The sequence below is a fragment of the Balaenoptera physalus genome, assembly GCF_965194825.1.
Source record: "Balaenoptera physalus genome assembly, chromosome: 13".
In the NCBI taxonomy this organism is placed as follows: domain Eukaryota; kingdom Metazoa; phylum Chordata; class Mammalia; order Artiodactyla; family Balaenopteridae; genus Balaenoptera; species Balaenoptera physalus.
In genome coordinates, this window is record NC_138892.1 from 4,668,325 (window position 1) to 4,690,212 (window position 21,888).

Sequence of the window (21,888 nt, forward strand, 5' to 3'; positions counted from 1 at the left end):
TAAAAGGAACATTCTTAGAGTAGTGGTTATTAACCTTTTTTGGGGGGAAGGGTTTATGGATTACTTGAAAATGCAAAGAAAGTTTGTGCATACATTCATGTAGGAAACCAGTTTGCATATAATTTCAGGGTGTTTGTGAATCCTCCCTAAAAGCCTATCCATGGACTGACTAGCGTGTTAAAGACTGCTTGTCTAGGTACTAGATTATACGTCATAAGGGTTTAAAGAACAAAGGTGACCCCTATTTATTCCTTGCCATTATGTTTACTTCCCCTAGGATGAGACATTCAAAACAGTTGTTGCCAGATGTTCTTTTTCTGAAGATGTACGTGATTAATAGCCAGGGAACTGTACTGTTGTGTATCTTTCACACTGTCCTTGTAAACTGGATGGCATGCAAACTGTATGTATGACTAGTCAGAGAATGTTGCCTGACAGTGTATTACAGAAGGAGAGATCTCCAGAGGCGTGCTCTTAAGTGTTTTTTTTGTTCGTTTGTTTGTTTGTTTTTACGACAAAAAGAGACAACACCAACCCTTCAGGATGATACGTGACTTGGCAAAGCTATGCAATTGGTTAGTGGCAGAGCTGGGGCCAGAGCCCAGGTCTCACTTCCAGCCCAGCGTTCATTTCAACAATCATGGAATGCCTACTGCTGGACACTCCACAGATGTTACAAGTGGCCACTCATCTCTTCCAACTGTCCCAGGTCAGCTTTCCCACACGTCACACTGGCTGTTCTAAGTCCTTACCACTTAAACCTCACTAGCCACATTTCTCCATATTCCACCTCCCAACCCCCAGCCTCACCTCCAGCTTAACCATCCTTAGTACATACTATGCATTCAACTACTTACCAAATGAATGAACCCTTTTTATTTTTCTTCATTGAGAGAAACATTATCCCAGACATTTCTGGGTTCCCTTCTGACTAGTAGTTTGTGAATCTTCATGTTTGGTTCTGTCTGTGTGAAGCTCATTCATTCCAAACTTTCTAGTGCCTTAGAAACTGAATGGTAATTTTTGTTTTTCACAGGCAAGTATGATTACTAGACAACTTGCTATATAATATCTGGTCCTTACTACATAAAGGACCCAGCTTAGGTGGTGCTAGGCTTTCTTATAGTCAACATTGAAATGTGGCTAGTTAAAATCACAACTTTTATTCTTGCAGTAATCCATTATTTATCTTGTAAGGCTGAGCCGGTACATTTATTTCTTAATTACATATTGTAGTATGAGGTAATTGATGCCTTTCTAATGCAAATAAAGATTTATGCATATAATAGCACAATAGCACTTTAGCTGATTTGCACAAAACCGTGGTGGATTTTAGTGCTTTACTAAAATGACAGCTTTAAACAGGCTATAACTCAGGAGAATGAAGGCAGTCTGTATGCAACACCTACCTCCACTAAATTTGGCTTCCATTTGTCACTCATTTTATGAAATAGTCCTCCAAAAGCATTAGCTAGTTTTTTCTGAAATCTACCTTTCAAAAATCTCTTTGAATTTGCTTAGCCTCTGAGGATTTTTATGGTTGCCAGGTTAGGTCACTTTCATCTCTATGTTAAGTAAATAAGTAACCAGACACATCAGTTTACCTTCTTAACCTAATTCAGAATGAGTTCATGGCAATGTAATCTTGCATTCCTTTCTGCTGCTTGAGTTCCATGACAGGAACCACCATTGTGTCAGCTTTGCCACTGTGATCAAGTCATAAATGTCTTAGATAATTCAAGCCTAGTTTACCCTAATGAAGAAAATTGGAAGATGATATTTGTTGAATTCCAGCTGTGTCCTGGCCTTTGTTTTAGATGGAGAACCTTGAGATTGGAATCATTCTCTGTTTGGACTTAACAGAAAACATCCAACAACAGGAAGCCTACAGGACCACACTGTGCTCCTAATATTAAGGAATTGAGAAAGGAAGTGTTTTTCTATCATCAGCCCAGCAGTGGGGCTGCTGTCATGGAGTGGTCCTGCTGAAGATCCCAACTAATAGAAATTGGTACCTCTTTTGTGTTTGAAGTGATCTCTTTGAATCCAGAAATGCAATTGCACTTTTCTCTTTATTTTGGGTCATTTGTTGACCAATATCTGTGCCCTGTCCTAGAGTAGGTTTTACCTAAAGAATAGGAAAAAAAGGTTAGGACACATGGGCAGATAGCATGCACTGCCTTAAAGAATGTCGTATACTGCTTTTCTCATCCTGTTATTGAGTTCTTCATGAGTGTGGTGTTGACTACTGATAAAACGACCTCCACAGTCAAAAGAAGGTAAGTACTAAAGGCAACGGAACGGAGAATTTGGGGTTAGCGTTACCAGATCACAGAGCATGGAATTCTTAAATAGTTGTGCCACAGGAATTCACAGAGTTCTTGGAAGATTCGCATTTCCACAGACCTGGTCTGAGAGCCAGAAGTCTGGTGGGTGATGTGTGTATAACAGGCACCAAGAGTCTTGTTTTCCTCCCAGACTCTTGCTCGAGTTTGAACCTAGTGGAAAGTCCGCCTCCTTTAGTTCTTGGGCAGGCAAAGGTTATCCAACCGAGTGAGGGAAGGGAGATGAATAAAATAGGAAATATGGTGATTAAGAACAAGGTTTGGAGTTAATTGTCCTGAGTTTGATTCTTTTTTTTTTAATCAATTAATTTATTTACTTATTTATTTATTTTTGGCTGCGTTGGGTCTTCGTTGCTGTGCGCGGGCTTTCTGTAACTGCGGAGAGCGGGGGCTACTCTTCATTGTGGTGCGCGGGCTTCTCATTGCGGTGGCTTCTCTTGTTGCAGAGCACGGGCTCTAGGTGCGCAGGCTTCAGTAGCGTGGCACGTGGGCTTCAGTAGTTGTGGCTCGCGGGCTCTAGAGCGCAGGCTCAGTAGTCGTGGCACACGGGCTTAGTTGCTCCGCGGCATGTGGGATCTTTCCGGGCCAGGGCTCAAACCCGTGTCCCCTGCATTGGCAGGCGGATTCTTAACCACTGCGCCACCAGGAAAGCCCTGAGTTTGATTCTTAAACATGGCTCATACCAGTCGGGTGGCCTCAGACAAGCTATTGAACTCTGAGCTCAGTTTCCTCATCTGTAAGCTGAAGGTAATAGTGCCTTCATGGAGTTGTGAGTGTTAAAGGAGAACATTGATGTAAGGCACACAGCAAGGGCTCGGTATAAATGGATCATTATTATTAAGACAATAGCCCCTGTTTTTAAGTTTCTTGGAGGTTTTCCCTCCTCAGACACTGAAAGGATTTAAATTATTTTTTTCGAATAGGATTCTTGTTCTAAAAGATTTTGTTTACTATCAAAGATTGTATTTGTGAAATGATAATTCAGTTTCCCTTTACTAATCAGAAATGCAACCGACATGCAGAGGTTTTTGCCTCCTTACCAGAACTAATATAATCTCAGCAGGTTCTTGTTATTCCAGCTAAAAGCAAAGAACTGTGATGTCATAGCTGGAGCGGTTTTATGATGAGTTAGACTTATGATTTCCAGTAGGCTCTTTGAAACGTTACTTATGGGTCAGAGAATCCCTGTTCCTTTTCGTAGGTTCTAGACTACATTTTTCTCAATGTCAACACAGTTAGCTTCAAAATTAAAAATTAACGTTAAACTGGGATTCAGCTGGATTCTCCTGAGACTTTGCGCGATGCCTGACTTATTTTGTTCTAGAGGTTGCTGTCCATTGACTTGTATTTTCATATTTCAGGCTTCAGTGCAAAAGGAAAACTAATGGCTAAATTTTCTAGAGCTGTTATTTTTATCTTGAGGCTTTACAGTCAGTAAAAAAGCAGTAACAATATGTAGTATGTTAAAGAAAAAACTTGTTCCAATACTATGAATTCTATAGAGTAGAATATTGTATCTTTTTGGGGGGGAGCAAAATTAGCTAAGAATTAAATAATAAAACCATCGAGGGACATCGTGGGCCAGTGGTGACAGAGGCAAATATTGTTCCAAGTTGCAAGGAGCGAGAAATCACCACAAGCAGAAGTGATCAAGAAAATATCCACAGCATTGGGGCTAAATGCCCTCCAAGGATGAGTGGATTTTGTGTAGGTGGAGAGGAAGTGCGGGGTGGTGATGGAACAGTGTTAGCAGAGCACATAGAGCTGTAAAGTGATTAAGGTTACGGGTCTCGGAGAAGAAGGTATGGAAACTACACAAGAGCAGGTTTCCTGTGTCTTTGAAGAGATCCGGCTTGTTCTGTTCGCCTCTGTATCTAAAGCATTTGGAACACGACCCTCTTCTCCTTCTTGGTTGCTTGTACCTATGAGGGGTTAACAGTTTTCAAGGGCTACTGTCTGGGAGCACTTTTCTAGGTGATAGAGTACCGTGACTGGACTGCCTTTAAGGACTCGTAGGAATAACGTAACAGGAACACGGGATTTGTACGATGTGTCCTAAGCGAGCCCACCGTCTTCCTGCACCTGGCTCTGTCCTTGCTGCTCCGTGCTGACGTGCTTGCTGCTTCACGCTCTCATCCCTCGCCTGCTTCCTCTCGTGTCCGGCCCTCTCTTTTCTCAGCCTTCTCTCTGCCTGTCCACCCCTTCCCCGCCTCCCTTACATACCTTGCCAAGTACTTTTTCTCCCGGTTTGTGACTTTAGTGGACCCTTTTGGCAAGGAAGAGGAGGAGAATAGATGTGGGTATGCATTTAGCGATATCCAAGTGCCCAGGCATGACGTGACTGCCATATGGTCTTAGGTTGCATTAACTGGATATAATATTGAAAACAAGGGAGGTAGTCTCTTCCTACTCTGAGCAATTGAGGCCACAGTTGGAGTAGGTACAAGCGGGGGCAGCACAGAGGGTAGAAGTTAATGTGGGGCTGCTTGCATTTTACTTCCTAGCTTTGTGACCTTGAGCGAGATACTTAACTTCTGTTGTGTTGGGGGGGCTGTGGCTGGTAGATTAAGAATGTGCAGGGACTTCCCTGGCGGACCAGTGGTTAAGACTGTGTGCTTCCACTGCAGGGGACACAGGTTCAATCCCTGGTCGAGGAACTAAGATCCCGTGTGCCACGCGGCCAAAATAAATAAATAAATAAAGCCCCCTTAAAAAAAATTTTTTTTTTAATTAAAAAAAGAAAAGAAAAAAGAGAAGAATGTGAAATGGTGCCCTGCTGAATGAGGAGACACAAGCCACCCGTATGGGGGTCAGCAGGGGGCTCCCTCAGCATCCCAGCTCCCTCTTTGGGAAGGTGAAAAGTGGGGGGTCGGGCTTCCCTGGTGGCACAGTGGTTAAGACTCCGCCTGTCAATGCAGGGGACACGGGTTCGATCCCTGGTCCGGGAAGATCCCACATGCCACGGAGCAAACTCAACCCTTGTGCCACAGCTACTGAAGCCCGCGTGCCTAGAGCCCATGGTCCACAACAAGAGAAGCCACCACAATGAGAAGCCCACGCACCGCAGCGAAGAGTAGACCCCGCTCGCCACAGCTAGAGAAAGCCCAAGCACAGCAGCAAAGACCCAAAAATAAATTAAAAAAAAAAAAGCGGGGGGGGGGTCGTTTTGACTGAAGGTGCGGTTTCAATACACTCACGCAAGGGAAGCAAAGTCGTAAGATTTATTACTTACAGGTCCCAGAAATGGGTGTGGGGGAGCATAATGAGTGGGGGAAGGGCAGCCCTCTGTCCCAGGTCACGGTGAGCAGGACACAGAGAACAGGATTTATAAGGTCCCTGATAACTTTGCAGGCTCAGCTCTAAGTGGTTATTTTAAAAGGTGCCGCCGGGGAAAGCAAAGCAGGAACTCCGGGCGGGAATCCTAAGCTAAGGTCCCTAATTAAGGACCCTGAGATGAGATACTCCTGGATTTTCCGGGTGGGCCTTAAATGCCATGATAGACTTTTTTATCGGAGGGAGGAAGAGAAGAGGGGCGTGTGAAGATGGAGGAAGAGAATGGAGTGATGTAGCCGCAAGCCTAAGGACCACCTGGAGTCACCAGATGCTGGAGAGGCAAGGCAGGATTCTCCCCTAGAGTCTTTGGAGAGAGTGTGGCCTTTGCTAGAGTTTGGATCTCTGGCCTCCAGAACTGCAAGAGAATAAATTTCTCTTGTCTTAAGCCACGCTTTTTGTGGTACTTTGTTACATCAGCCTCAGGAAACTAATAACAGCCACTGGAGAAAGTCTCCTTGATTAGGGAAAACTATTTGGCCTAATTGATGATAAAAATAAATTTAAGAAAATAATTCATCGAAAGAAGGTTTTGTTAGTGACGAAAGCCAGATAAGCTGGGTTTGGAGAAGAAACTTTTGCCATGTGAATTCATCTCTGTCCAGGTGAAGAAGTGAGGAACCTGGAGGACAATTATTCTGGTTCCCCCAGGAATGACCTGTTTAGTGGGGCAGGGATGCTTCACCGTGAGGCCGCTTCCTGGTCCAAGTGAGATTCCGCAAGGCTGTCCTTTCTTTGCTGCCCTTCAGCGTTTACCAACGAATGCCCTATGGACTTCCACTGCTGAGAAATGCTCTAAAGTATGAGAATTCTGTGGTCCAATAAGTTTGGGATATGTTATCGCCCCAATCTTGGAGCTTCACCAGCACATTATCAAATATGATTCCTTAATAAAAGGATCTGAGAAGTTGTGATATAAAGTTATTTAAAAGCACTTAACTCAGATTTTCACACATTTCCTTGAACACAGAGCCCTTATACAACAAGATAATCCACATCAGAAACATTACTAATTACATTTCCCAGGTGCCTCGATACTGGGAAAGAGAGGGCCCTAGCTAAAAAATTCAAGCCAAATTAATAAGAAATTCAAAACAATTATAAAATAATAAATAGGTATTCTTTTACTACTTCACCCTTATAATAGTCTCCTAGGCTTGCAATAACAAATTCCCACTAGGGCTCTAGGGGAGAATCCATTTCTTGCCTCTTCCAGTATTCTGGTGGTTGTCCCAACATTCCTGAGCTTGTGGCTGCATCACTCCAATCTCTGCCTCTGTCTTCACATCACCTCCTCTGTGGGTCTGTGCTAACTTCCTTTTCTTCTCTCTTGTAAGGACACTTGCAATGGCTTTTAGGACCCACCCAGATAGTCCACCTGGATTATCTTCATCTCCAAATCCTTTATTTAGTCACATCTGCAAAGACCTCTTTTCTAGATAAAGTCACGTTTAAAAATTCCTGGGGATAAGACTTTGTATCTCTGGGTGGCCATTATTCACCTGGGCCTAAGAGACCGAATATATCCCCCCATTATGTTTTTGTTTGTTTTTCATTTATGCTTATATTTTCAAATGGATAAAACATGCCATGGATCAACATTTAAAGATATAAAAAGATACAGAGAACAATGTTCTATTTCTTGATCTGGAAGGGGGTTATGTAGATATATTAACTTTCTGATAATTCATCGAGTTGTACCCTTATGATCTGTAAACTTTTCTCTGTATATTAAACTTTAATTTTAAAAATTTAATTACTGAAAACCATAAAACATCTTTCAATCCCTGTATTTCCTCTTATTTCCTCCCCTGAATGCTTCTCGCCTCTTCCCTGCTTTTCCAAATTCTCCTTTATTCTTTCAAACCTCATCTCAACTTCTCTAGTAAGTCGTCCCTGAGGGCTCCAGCTTTTGCAGGGCCCGTCCTCAGAATCCCACAGCACTATCAATATCATGCTTCCTTGGCATCTCCATCTGCATCGTCTTGGCATTTAACGAGGGAGTTTGTGTGTGCGTATGAACATGAATGTGTGATCTTCTTGTGTACAAGTAAGATCCTGGAACGTTGGTTTCCAGCTCTGTGGCCCTCTGCTCTCTAGGGATCTTAGAGGTGTGGGAATGGGTTTAGTACAGTTTCACACAGTCAGGGGCATAGCTAGAGATGTGAAAATAAATGAGACACGGTCCCTATTTACAGGGGATTCAGAAGCTAGAGGGAGATACTGGCACATAACCACAGGAATTTCAGTACAGTATGAGAGTGCTATGATAAGAGACACACACAGTGTGTCTGTGTACATAGGAAGATACACTTCAGCAAGTGTTATGCTTCAAAAAGTTTAACGGTAGTCACATATCTGCCCCACAATGAGTCTTCACAGCTTAATTAAGATGTCAAATTTTTCTCTTGGTTGAGATTTTATCAACTTAATATGGTAATTCTAGATGTTGCCTGCTGGTCAGAGTTGACTGACGTATTGTCTTTGATTTTTAAAAATGAGGAATTTATAAGTTGATACATGTAGTTTGGCAGATGAACTCTTTCAAAACCTGGGAGTCCATTGGGGGTAGGAAATGAACCAAAGGCATAAAAGGAATCACTTTCCTAGTGGCCAATGTCTTAAACTTCCTTGTATTGTACATATGATAGTTGTGTATTATGGGCCTAGTGGTGTCCCCCCCCCCACCCATTCAGATGTTAAAGTCCTGGCCCCCATGACTCAGAATGTGGCCATATTTGGAGACAGGGTCTTTAGGGAATTAATTAAGTTAAAATGAGGTCATTAAGGTGGGCCATAATCCAATATGAATGACGTCTTTATAAGAGGAAATTTGGACACAGATGCATGTACAGAGGGAAGACCGTGTGAAGATGGCCATCTATAAGCCAAGGAGGGAGGCCTCAGAAGGAACCAACCCTACCACCACCTTGATTTCTAGCCTCCAGAGCTATGAGAAATTTCTGTTCCTTAAGCTAACCATACTGTAGTGTTTTGTTACGGTAGCCCTAGTAAATGAATATATTGTTTCATAAATATTTTCTTATATTGAAATCTAAAGTCTTTGGTTTTGGCACTCAGGGACCTTCACATCTTGCCCCAGTCTATCTTTTCAGCCTCCTCCAGCGTTCCCTGTCATGCCCTCTATACCCGCTAGCCTCTCAGTGTTCACCAAATACATCTGCCTTTTAAAGTCTCTCGGACCTTGCTGGGGGTTCTTTCTGCCTGGATTGCTGTTTCTTCTCCTGATCGGGCCTCTTTGAAAACCTGGCTCAAATGTGTGCTCTGTGGAGCCTTTCAGATCTCCCAGGCCGAGCTGGAAGCACTCATCATGTTGTATTTTCATGAGATGTCTCTTCTTGGTAGACAGTGTGCTCCTAAAGCACAGGGCTTTGTCTGATTCATCGTCATCTCTCTAGAGCCAAATGTGGTGTATTAGTCGGCTCAGGATGCCGTAACAAAATGAGCTGGGTGGCTTAAATTACAGACATGTATTTTCTCACAATTCTGGAGGTTGGAAATCCCAGATCAGGCTCTAGCAGGGTTCCAGTTGAGAAGTCTCTTGAGGCTTGTAGATGGCCGCCTTCTCACTAAGTCCTCACGTGGCATTTCCTTAGTGTGTAGTGTGCTGCAGAGGGAAAGAGAGCAAGAGAAAGAAGGAAAGAGGTCTCTCTCTGGTGTCTCTTTTTAAAAAAATTTATTTATTTTATTTATTTATTTTTGGCTGTGTTGGGTCTTCATTGCTGCACATGGGCTTTCTCTAGTTGCGGCGAGCAGGGGCTACTCTGCGTTGTGGTGTGCAGGCTTCTCACTGCAGTGGCTTCTCTTGTTGCAGAGCATGGGCTCTAGGCGCACAGGCTTCAGTAGTCGCAGCACGCGTGCTCAGTAGTTGTGGCTCACGGGCTGTAGAGCGCAGGCTCAGTAGTTGTGGTGCATGGGCTTAGTTGCTCCGTGGCATGTGGGATCTTTCCGGACCAGGGATCGAACCCGTGTCCACTGCATTGGCAGGCGAATTCTTAACCACTGCACCACCAGGGAAGTCCAATTCCAAGACTTTTAAATGCTTTAATCCAAATACATACCCACTCCTGTCTTATAGATCATTATTGTCCATCATTTTACTTACAGCTCATTTTTATATTCTTCAAATTATTTACTCTTGCTGTTGTTTTTAAACAGTCGGTGCTGATTTAGAGTTGCCACGTAGTTAGTTACCAATTACTTTGTTTACCATTTTTTCTTACATCTTTTTCAAGTCTTTTCTTTCTGAAATAAATCCCATAGTATTTCTTTCAGTGAAAATCTTTATAGTGGTATTCTTTTAGGCTCTTCAGAAAAAAACAAATAACAAACCTCTTCTCTTCCTCATTGTTGTATCGACATTTAGCTGGGAAGGTAATTATAGGTGGACATTTATTTCTTTCAGCAGAAAAATTTACGTATATTTCTTTATAGAGAGATTATGCTGTGCCACAGCCAGTTAGCGGAGGAACTGAGGCTTGAATCCATGCCCACGTGACACTAGAGCTGAAGTTCTCAACCGAATCCTTTGTATTTGGATTCATCAAATAATATAACGTGAACAGTAACAGGTCCACAGTGTATCTACATCATGACAACACATAGGCAAATTTTAAAATACAGTATTCAATCCAGTGCAGCAAGCATCTTTTGCAGACTTCCCAAATGCTAAGCAACATGGGGCATACAGAAGGATATTGTGCTTTGGCGGAGAGCAGCACAGTCTCCTTGGGGAGGTGGGAAGAACTGGCAGCATTTGTTCCAACAGACTTCAGCATCCCAACCAGGGTTCTAGGTCTTGTGATGCTGGGAAATAGCAAACACGTAAGGCTGTCTCTGAGCTATGAATGTGCTTGTATACTGATTACTCTCAGCAATACATATGCAAACATTGTATCCTGGCTGAGGAGCCCCCTGAAAGCAAGTCTGGACAGGGGCATGCGCATACCTAATTGATCTGGGAAAGTGAGTGATTCCAGAGACTGGGGGAGTATAACAGGGAAAGAGGAAAACCAGTACAAGAGTGCATTCTCAAGCTGGTGCTGGGGCTCTGTCTTAACCAGGGTTCTCCAGAGAAGTAGAACCAAGAGATTTACTATAAGGAATTGGCTTGTGTGATTATGGAGGCTGGGAAGTCCAAAATCTGCAGTGTTGGCCGGCAGGCTCGAGACCCCGTAGAGCTGATGGTACAGACGACGTCTGAAGGCGTCCTGCTGGAGAACTACTTCTGCTTCAGGGAGTTCAGTCTCTGTTCCCTTCAAGGCTTCAACTGATTGGATGAGGCCCACCCACACTATGGAGGGCGCTCTGCTTTACCCAAAGTCCACCATTTTAATGTTGATCTCATCCAAAAACACCCTCCAAATTGACATATAAAATTAACCATCACAGGCTTGGTCCTCCGGTACCACCTAGCAGTGTGTAGAATGTGCCTCAGACGGCGCTACCTGGGACAGAGAGGGAGCAGCTGTCTGCTGGTGCTGCGCCCCATGGTCAAGGCTTTCTTGCCTGTGGATGCACGAATTTTGGGCAGGTTCCTGCAGGCGTCCTGCACTGTAGTGTCAGGGCAACCCTGGGGCAGAACGCCAGAGATGCCTGGGTCAGAAGTGTGGCCAGGAGCATCAGGATACACCTTCATCAGGGTACACCTGCATCAGGGCACACACACATCAGGGTACACCTGCATCAGGGTACACACACATCAGGGTACACCTGCATCAGGGTACACACGCATCAGGGTACACACACATCAGGGTACACCTGCATAAGGGTACACCTTCATCAGGATACACCTGCATCAGGGTATACCTGCATTGGGGTACAACTGCATCAGGGTACACACACATCAGGGTACACACACATCAGGGTACACACGCATCAGGGTACACATGCATGAGGGTACACACACATCAGGGTACACACACATCAGGGTACACCTGCATCAGGGTACACATGCATCAGGGTACACACGCATCAGGGTACACACACATCAGGGTACACACACATCAGGGTACACATGCATGAGGGTACACACACATCAGGGTACACCTGCATCAGGGTACACCTGCATCAGGGTACAACTGCATCAGGGTACACCTGCATTGGGGTACACACACATCAGGGTACACCTGCATCAGGGTACACCTGCATTGGGGTACACACACATCAGGGTACACCTGCATCAGGGTACAACTGCATCAGGGTACACCTGCATCAGGGTACAACCGCATTGGGGTACACACACATCAGGGTACACCTGCATCGGGGTACACCTGCATCAGGGTACAACTGCATCAGGGTACCACTGCATCAGGGTACACACACATCAGGGTACACCTGCATCAGGGTACACACGCATCAGGGTACACACGCATCAGGGTACACACACATCAGGGTACACACGCATGAGGGTACACACACATCAGGGTACACCTGCATCAGGGTACACCTGCATCAGGGTACAACTGCATCAGGGTACAACCACATCAGGGTACACATGCATCAGGGTACACACGCATCAGGGTACACCTGCATCAGGGTACAACTGCATCAGGGTACACGTGCATCAGGGTACACCTGGATCAGGGTACACACATATCAGGGTACACACACATCAGGGTACACCTGCATCAGGGTATACCTGCATTGGGGTACAACTGCATCAGGGTACACCTGCATCAGGGTACACCTGCATCGGGGTACAACCGCATCAGGGTACACATGCAGGATACACCAGCACTGGCTGGAATAAAAGGTAGGATGGGAGAATATAAGGCCAGGGCGTAAGAGAGCCATAATTCCTTCTGAGTACCTTAGTTTTCCTCAGTGAACACCTTTCTTCTCCATTTTCTACTGGAGACTTTTAGAGTTACTGTTTTTCCCACTCATGGTAGGAAAATCATTTAGTTTTTGTTACTCTCCAGAAATCACCGATGTCTTCGCTATGTCCTAATGATCCTCTGTGTCCTTGGCTGTCACTGTCCGTCTTTCTGTCCTGCAGTCCTCATGGCCACGCGGTACTGAGAATACTGTTTCACTCTCCCAGCTGCCATGAAGCCTCTGAGGCCGCGGATCCCCCCTCTCCTCCTGTTTCTCAGTTCTGTGGTTCTTACTAATTGCTGAGTAAATGTGGCTAAAACAAACGGAACAGGCTTTGCTTTTTGACTCTACCATACGGGTCCATTCTCATCGTGCTTTAAAAACTCCACGGTTAGACCTTACCCCAGTCCCTTAACCCTTTGGCCCCATCTTCTCATGTGTAACATGAGGTACATGTTACCTACTCAACGGTTCATTGCTCGATTACACGAAGTGGTTGGTATGAAAGCACTAACAGCTGTGAAGCCGAGCACCTCTGCGGGCTGTGATTGTTACCGCGGCAGAGTTTGCTAGCTGGCCACCACAATCTGCTCCCCCGTCTTCCGCAGGAATGGACCGCCGTGGGGCTCAGCGAGAGATGGCCCTGCCCATCTCCTTTGCTGCTGGTGTGGCCTTGTGCCCAAGTGCAGGGATGCACGCGGAGACGATGGTGCAGCTTCTAGGTCATCTCCCACATAGACAACGAGCCCCAGCCCGGAATGGAGCTCTTTTCCCTCCTCGCAAGCTGGAACGTGAACGTGCTCACCACCCAGCTTTGACCTCGGGAGGAAGACGGTGCCCGCGGCCAGCACAGCAACAAGCTGGAAAGGGCCTGGCTCACCATCTGGACCTTGGGACTGTTACGTGGTAAGGCAATCAGCTTTTCTTTAAGACACTGTCCTTTATGTTAGGGTCTCTCTGTTTCTGCACCCTGGACTCTGTCCTGTGTTATGAGTACGGTGTCAGCGTGAGTCTCATATAACGAAGTCCTCTTCCTTTGACGCTAAACTCAGGTTGGGCCAGAATCATTTGGCCTTAATTTTCTCTCGGTGAGGATGTTACGTTGGAAGGGGCAGGAGACACTGAGGACCGTTCTATACCAGATACGTGAAGGATGGACAGGCCTTGCCTTTCCTGCATTCCTGTAGAATAACTCTCGACGAAAGCGTTAAACTCATATTAAACCATCTTCTTTGTGAAGCCTTGGGCAGAGAAGGTGGAGCTGATATAACGACACCCTTGCTTTTCTTTTCGTGGCCTTGGCCAGGGCTTTCTGTGACACACATTTATTAACCAGAGTCTGCCTGGAAATTGGGGCTGAGGAAATTTTCCTAGAGTGGGAAAAGCCCAATGCACTTGAAAACATCAGGCAGAGCTAAGCCCAAATTCCAACTTTATCACTTAACAGTGAAGTCACTTAATCTCCCCGAGTCCCTTTTTATTATTTTATCCAGCTCTTAAATGGGGCACCACTGTCTGCTTCCAAGAGTTGCTGGGGAGATCACATATCATTGAGACAAAGGGCTTCAGCATATTTCTGGGCATTTTGTACACTGTTCACAAATACTCATTTCTTCCCTCTTCTTTCCTCAGAAAAATTTGGGAGAATCCGTTATTAAAAAGTTTTGCTTGAGTTACTTTATATCCCACTCTCTCAGAAGGTATCTGAGGCTCCCTCTAAAAGGAATGTGATTTATAAAGAAAGTTTACAAAGGGCTTTCACACTCCTTTTAGGAGTGATTATTTAGGATTATTTTCTTCTTCCGATTCTGAGAGATGTGTGTGTGTGACAGGGTAGATTTAGTTCACTACGAAAGAGAAGGTGCGAAAAGACAGCAGTCCTTGGTTTATGACAGCATTGCTGACCTTGATGGGAGGGAGGAGAAGATGGGAGGTGCTGGGCGATTCTGACCCTCAAGGTTGAGGAAATGACAGCTAGTTTGGGAAAGCCGTGGTGAATTTTGAGTGAGACCCGAGATGCTCCTAAGGCCGGGGAGGTCTGCCATGATGAGGGTATTACGATCACAGTTTAAAGTCTTGGTGTCTAAAGCCATAAGGCAGGTGATTTCTAAGGCCCTGCAGGTTCCTGGGGATTCCAGGTGTGGGGTAGATACTTAGTGTTCCCTCTCTTCTCCTTCCCCTCCTTCCTGCCTCCCTTTTCTCCTCCGCCCGCTTCCCTGCAATCTCATGCACACACGGACACTCATTTGTATTCAAAGCAAGGCTTAATCCATTCATTAAATATATACTGAGTAATAAATGTATCAGATTCTAACCAACTGAGAAACAGATTCACAACGAGCCACTGAAAACCAAGGTACGTATCAGCTTTATTAATGGGCCACGCAAGTGCCCGATAGCCTGAGAGGAGCAGAGTTCCAGGTGCCGCTGAACTGGAGCTGGTGGACCCACCTCCCACCGTAACCCTAACTCACCCCCATCACAGGCAGAGGGGCAGTACCCAGAACAGCCTGGTCTGATTTGTTCGGCGCAGGGAGAACGGCGGTCTGAGGGAGAAGGAATTAACGTCATCTGGTAAATGAGGCCCAGTGTCCTCTGTCCTCTCGTTGCCGGTCCTGCCAATGAGAGAAGGGAGCAGTGAGTGACGGGCAGCATTCAGTACCCCCTCCTGGGGGAAGAGCAGAAGTCTACCCCTCTGGACCAGTGAGGGGAGGTCTGAGTGGGCGGGTGGGGGACATAAAGGCTCCTAGCAGGGAGCTTTGGATCATGTCTCCTCAAAGTTCATGTTGAAGTCCTAACCCCCAGGAACTCCGAATGGGGCCTTATTTGGGAATAGGGTTGCCGCAGATGTAATTAGTTAAGATGCAGTCACACTGGAGTAGGGTGAGCCCCTAATCCAACACTACTGGCGTCCATATAAAGAGAGGAAATTTGGACACAGGTACCCAGTGAGTAGGAAGGCCACATGAAGATGGAGCAGAGATCGGGGTGATAAGTCTTCAAGCCAATGAACACCCCAGGTGGCCAGCAAACCCCCAGAAGCCAGGGGAGAGGCCTGGAACTGTCTCCCTCGGAGCCCGCAGAAGGAACCTGCCCTGTGCACACCTTGATCTCGGATTCTGGCCTCCAGACTGTGAGAGAATAAGTGTCCATTGTGCAAACCCCCCAGCCTGTGGCGCTTTGTCCCTGCACCCCCAGGACACTATACAGAGGCCTTGAAAGGAGGAGCCCTAGAGGAGGACCCAGAACAGACAAGCGAGGGGGACCCCCCTGGCCGGGTCCCCACAGGTGCTCCCCCTTCTCCTCCCAGCGCCGCCTCGTCCCGCCACCCCCCAGAGCTCTGGGGAAGACCCTGGACTCCCGGGGAAAGGGCAGCGATTTCTGCGTGTTCAGCCACCTTGTCCTCTGCCCCAGGTCCCCGTTCATGGGACTCCAGTCACAGTCTTGCTAATTACCGGCCCTGTGAGCCAGAGCCAAAAGCAAAGCGAGCCAGCAGCCTGCTTGCAAACCACCTTGGGTACCTGTGTGTGTGGAGGGCGGACCTGACCTGCACTCCTCCCTCACCCGATTCTACCTGCAAGAAATACGCACGCGCCCTGCCGCAGGTGGACGGCACCAGCAAGCGTGATCCCTGACTGATGGAGCTCCCAGCGCCCTTGGGTTTTAAATGCGGTTGGTTTTTGCCCAGTTCACGGCCTCAGTGGTTCTCTCATCTCTTTAGAAGTCACTGTCGGGTCTTCCCTGGTGGTCCAGTGGGTAAGACTTCGCCTTCCAACACAGGGGATGCAGGTTTGATCCCTGGTCGGGGAGCTAAGATCCCACATGGCTCAGGACCAAAAAACCAAAACATAAAACAGAAGCAATATTGTAACAAATTCAGTAAAGACTTTGAAAATGATCCACATCAAAAAAATCTTAAAAAAAATAGTCACTGTCCTATTCATTTGAGTGATGAGGCCCTTAAGTTTAAGCACACTCACCTTGTATCGATATAGTAGTTCTCTCTGCTACAGTAATAATCAAGCCATCTTCTCCAAAATGTGCAAATTTAGGAGAACTGGGCTGGGGGAGGCCAGGGCCCCAGCGGCAGCTTCCCGGTCACCGTGAATGTCTCTCCTGAAGTCGCCTCCCTGCCTCCCCCCACTATCCCCGCTGTACCCCTAGCACACGCTGGGGAGTAGGGCTCCCTCCTCTTCTGCTTTGCACGGTGCCTGGATGTGGCAGGCTGACAGCAGCAAAGGCCTGAGGACCTCTGTGCGTGCGGACAGCTCTCACTCATTCAGCTTCTGCTGGAGTGGCCAAACGTGACTTAGGCGTCCTGTACCCCTTGCCCCAGCCAAGCCTCTTGCATGCGTTACTTGAACCCAGGGAATCCATTTCCTCAGCATCTGGCCGAGTGCCTGGCACCTAATGATCAATGAGCACTGGATTTATTTGAACCAGCTTTGTGTCCTGGGTCAACTCATTTTATGTCCCTGGGCTTCCTTCCACCACCTTTTCTGCCAAGAGAGGGACCTTGAACTGGATGCTCTCCGCAAGGTGCCTTCAGCTCCAAAGTTGTCATCTTCAACATGTGAAAGTCACTTCCTAATAGCTTCTAGTCACCAACTACTCCTTCCACCACCACCATCCCCGCCCCACCCCAAAGACAACTATCAGCACGGTCCAGGTTTGGGATATGCATCTAGTCTTACAAGAAACAAAACAGTTCTCCCGTTTTCATTTCTTTCGCATCTAAGACTATAATCGTTGTTAGCATTTGATTATTTGTTGATGTGCAGGAGGTCCCCAAGACTACTTTCAGGTTCAAAATTCTCTAGAAGGATTTGCCGACTCAGAAAAGCTCTTTTACGCATGGTCACAGTTTATTACCACAAAAGGACACAGAATAGAACCATCAGAGGTAAGAGGCGCAGATGGCGGAGCCCAAGGGAGACCTGGACTGGGGCCCCCAGCTCTCCTGTCACAGTGGAGCCGTGTGGTCAGTGCTTCATTCTCCCAGCAAGGACGACCGAGGGAAGAGGGTGAGTCTGAAGATGAGAATTGGCAACATGCGAGGATTGATAGAATTATAGGCGTCGCATGACAGGAAAGTCAAGGATGACCCCCACTTTCCTGCTTATGAGAGAGGGAATGTGAGAGGGGGTCTGGGTCTGGGGAGGAGTGGAGACAGTGAGTCCGGTTTTGAATATATCGGTCTGAGGTGCTTGTGATACTTCCACGTGGGCCTGAAGTTCAAACAAGAGGTTTGAACTGGGAATCATAAGTGTTGAAGGAGGTATCGAAGCCTTGTGAGTGGATGAAATTGACTAGGGGTGGAATTTAGAGTGGGAAGGCATGTTCTTTTTTTTTCCTATAGCTAATTGTTTACTTTTATTATTTATTTACAAAAATTTTTTTTGGAGTATAGTTGACTTACAATGTTGTGTTAGTTTCAGGTGTGCAGCAAAGTGAATCAGTTATACATATACATATATCCAGTCTTTTTTAGATTCTTTTCCCATATAGGCCATTATAGAGTACTGAGTAGAGTTCCCTGTGCTGTACAGTAGGTTCTTATTAGTTATCTATTTTATATATACTAGTGGGTATATGTTATCCCAGTCGTCTAATTTATCACGTCCCCCCATGTTTCCCCTTTGGTAACCATAAGTTTGATTGCAAGATCTGTGAGTCGGTTTCTGTTTTGTAAATAAGTTCATTTGTATCATTTTTTTTAGATTCCACATATAACTGACATCATATGATACTTGTCTTTGTCTGATTTACTTCACTTAGTATGATAATCTCTAGGTCCATCCATGTTGCTGCAAATGGCATTATTTAGTTCTTTTTCTTTTTTTTTTTTAAGATTTAATTTTATTTATTTTTGTCTGCGTTGGGTCTTTGTTACTGCGCGTGGGCTTTCTCTAGTTGGGGTGAGCAGGGGCTTCTCTTGTTGTGGAGCATGGGCTCTAGGCATGCGGGCTTCAGTCGTTGTGGCTCGTGGGCTCCAGAGCACAGGCTCAGCAGTTGTGGTGCATGGGCCTAGTTGCTCCACAGCATGTGGGCTCTTCCCAGACCAGGGCTCGAACCCGTGTCCCCTGAATTGGCAGGCGGATTCTTATCCGCTGTGCCACCAGGGAAGTCCCTATTTCATTCTTTTTTATGGCTGAGTAGTATTCCATCGTATATAGGAAGGCATGTTCTTGAGGAGTTCCATTGTATTAAAAATCACTAGTTGGATGGTAAGCCAGCCTGGGAGGCTGAGGACAGTCAACTCGAAATATAGGAAGAAAACTAGGGGAAGGTGTCTAATGTTTCAAGAGAGAGGGAATGGCTAGGGGTCTTGAATGTGCTGAAAGGTTAAGTAAGAAGAAGATTGTACAATATCTACTGGATCTAGCAAAATCATTGGTCATTGGTGACCCTGCAGGAAGCCATTTTGGAGAAGGGAAGTTTGAGTAGAAGCCCTTTGCAATGGTTTGAGGAATGAGGAGCGGAGACACTGTACATTACTTTACAGAGGTTTGGCTGAGAACTGAAGCTCAGAGATCAGGAAACAGCCAGAGAGGGCAGTGGGGTGGAGGGGTGATTTTTTTAAATGTCTTTAAAAGTAGAAGAGCCCCGAGCATGTTAAAATGCAGAGCGGAATGATCTAAGAAGAGGCTGAAAATAAAGACAAGAGACGGATAATAGAATGCAGTTCTGGAGAAGGTGAGGGGGGCTGGGACCCAGGGCACACGGGGGTGCTTAACCCAGGAGAGCAGGAGGGAAGGAGAGGATGTTCGCGGGCACAGGTGAGTCCGGGTGGTGACAGTCCCGTCGTTAATGCCATGGGAGGTGCCACTTTTCTGTGCAGTTCAACTCCACAAATACTTGTTCCCAGACACTAGGCTATGAGCTGGTGAGGTAAGTGAGAGTGAATCTAAGGCTCTCGTGGAGTCAGAGAGAAGTGGGGGAGACAGGTAACCACAATCAGAGCTAATGTTCATGGAGCGCGGACTCCAGGCCACGCAGTCATAGCACTGAGTTCTCACAGCAGCCCAGGAAGTGAGCAGCCATGTGACTCTGATCTAACAGCTGAAGGAACGGAGCTGCAGAGAAGTTAAATTACTCGTTCTAGGTTAAAAGAAATTGTGGGACTGAAATGAAAACCCAGGAAAGTCACTCTGGAGGCTGTGCTTTTCATGACAACATCACGTGCTGGCTCTTGTTCATAAATCACGTCTCAGGAAAGCAACTCGCCAAAATGCCAGGCGCCCGGCTATCACCAGTTTTCCAGGGCAATCCTGGTTTAATGTCATTCTCATCTTTTCAGCAAAGGCAATTCATTAACTTTCCTTCTGGCATCTCTTCCGCTGGCACGTTCCTGTCAACCTTTATAATCCAGCCTGTTAACCCTCTGCTTCTTCTGTAAAGCTGGTCTCTCTATGTTTTAATCCTTCTTGGTTTTTAAATTATAGTTCCTTTCTGCATCCCAAACTGGGGCACAAAGGACTTGCTTTAATTTAGGAATCTGTGTGGGAAATCTTACAAAAGGCTCACAGAGATGACAATATGAGACTGTAATCTCCAGCCTGAACCTCTCCCCTGAACTCCAGCTCCATATATCCAGTTGCTTACACAGCATCTCTATCTGGATGTCAAATTTCAAAGCCTGAACCCCCAAAGCCTGATCTCCATCTTTGACTCTACCACCTTGTCTGCTGCCCCCTGCAGTCTCCCCATCTCAGTTAATGGTATCTCCATAACCCCAGGTACTTGGGAAAAAACCTCTCCTTCTTGATTTATTTTTTATTTTTTAAAAATGTTATTGAAGTTTAGTTGATTTACAGTGTTGTGTTAATTTCTGCTGTACAGTAAAGTGACTCAGTTATGCATATATATATTCTTTTCCATGATGGTTTTTCAAAGGCTATTGAATGTAGTTCCCTGTACTTGTTGTTTATCCATTCAGTATGTAATAGTTTGCATCTGCTAATCCCAAAATCCCAATCCTTCCCTCCCCCACCCTCTCCCCCTTGGCAACCACAAGTCTCTTCTCTATGTCTGTGAGTCTGTTTCTGTTTCTTAGATAGGTTCATTTGTGTTGTATTTCAGATTCTATATATAAATGATATCATGTGGTATTTGTCTTTCTCTTTCTGACTTACTTTGCTTGGTATGATAATCTCTAGGTCCATCCATGTTGCTGCCAATGGCATTATTTCATTCTCTTTTATGGCTAATAGTCCATTGTATATATATACTACATCATTTTTATCCATTCATCTGTCAGTGGACATTTACGTTGTTTCCAAGTCTTGGCTATTGTAAATAGTGCTGCTATGAACATTGGGGTGCATGTACCTTTTCGAATTATATTTTTGTCTGGGTGTGTGCCCAGGAGTGGGACTGCTGGATCGTGTGGCAACTCTATTTATAGAAAACCTGTCCTTCTCTCAGGCCCCACATATAATCAGCGGATGCATCCCATTGGCTCTCCAAATTATGCACATCCACCATCTGACCATGTGATGCTTAATGTGTCAACTTGGCTAATGGTACCCAGTTATCTGGTCAAACACTAGTCTAGATGTTGCTGTGAAGGCCTTTTTTTTTTTTTTTTTAATTAATTAATTTATTTATTTATGGCTGTGTTGGGTCTTCGTTTCTGTGCAAGGGCTTTCTCTAGTTGTGGCAAGCGGGGCCCACTCTTCATCGCGGTGCGCGGGCCTCTCACTATCGCGGCCTCTCTTGTTGCAAAGCACAGGCTTCAGACGCGCAGGCTCAGTAATTGTGGCTCATGGGCCCAGCCGCTCCGTGGCATGTGGGATCTTCCCAGACCAGGGCTCGAACCCGTGTCCCCTGCATTGGCAGGCAGATTCTCAACCACTGCGCCACCAGGGAAGCCCTGAAGGCCTTTTTTTAGATGAGATTCACATTTAAATAAATTGATTTTGAATAAAGCAGATTACCCTTCTTAATGTGGGTGGGCCTCATCCAATCAGTTGAAGGCCTTAAGAGAAAAGATTGACCTCCCCCAAGGAAGAGGGAATTCTGCCTGCAGGTGGCCTTTGGGCTTGAGCTGCAACACCAGCTCTTCCCTGGGTCTCCAGCCTGCAGGCCTACCCTGCAGATTTTGAACTTGCCAGGCTCCATAATTGTGTGAGCCATTTCCTTAGAGTAAACCCCTCTCTGGAGAAAGAAGAAATGCCCATGACAGTCACAGTACTCATTTCTGTAACTCTTCACCTGGCTGTCATTGGTATTTTTAAGTACCTTCTTCTACTACCCATTCTGTATTTCCTTTGCCCTCAGCAAGCACTTAGCTTGTTGCGGTTCTTTGCCTGGTAGGGGGACCCAAACTGTCATTCCTGAAGGGTCTGGGCCATTAGTAGTCCTGCTTGAA

The 21,888-nt window shown here is 45.9% G+C and overlaps 1 long non-coding RNA gene across 1 annotated transcript in view; it reads left to right on the plus strand.

The window, feature by feature from the left end:
• The first annotated feature begins 163 nt into the window (after positions 1-163).
• LOC309641183 overlaps positions 164-21,888 on the plus strand; it is a 36,486-nt gene continuing 14,761 nt past the window's right edge. The window contains exons 1-2 of the long non-coding RNA XR_014252549.1: positions 164-709; positions 13,124-13,421. This is a non-coding gene — a long non-coding RNA (uncharacterized lncRNA). The remainder of the gene's footprint in view (positions 710-13,123; positions 13,422-21,888) is intronic.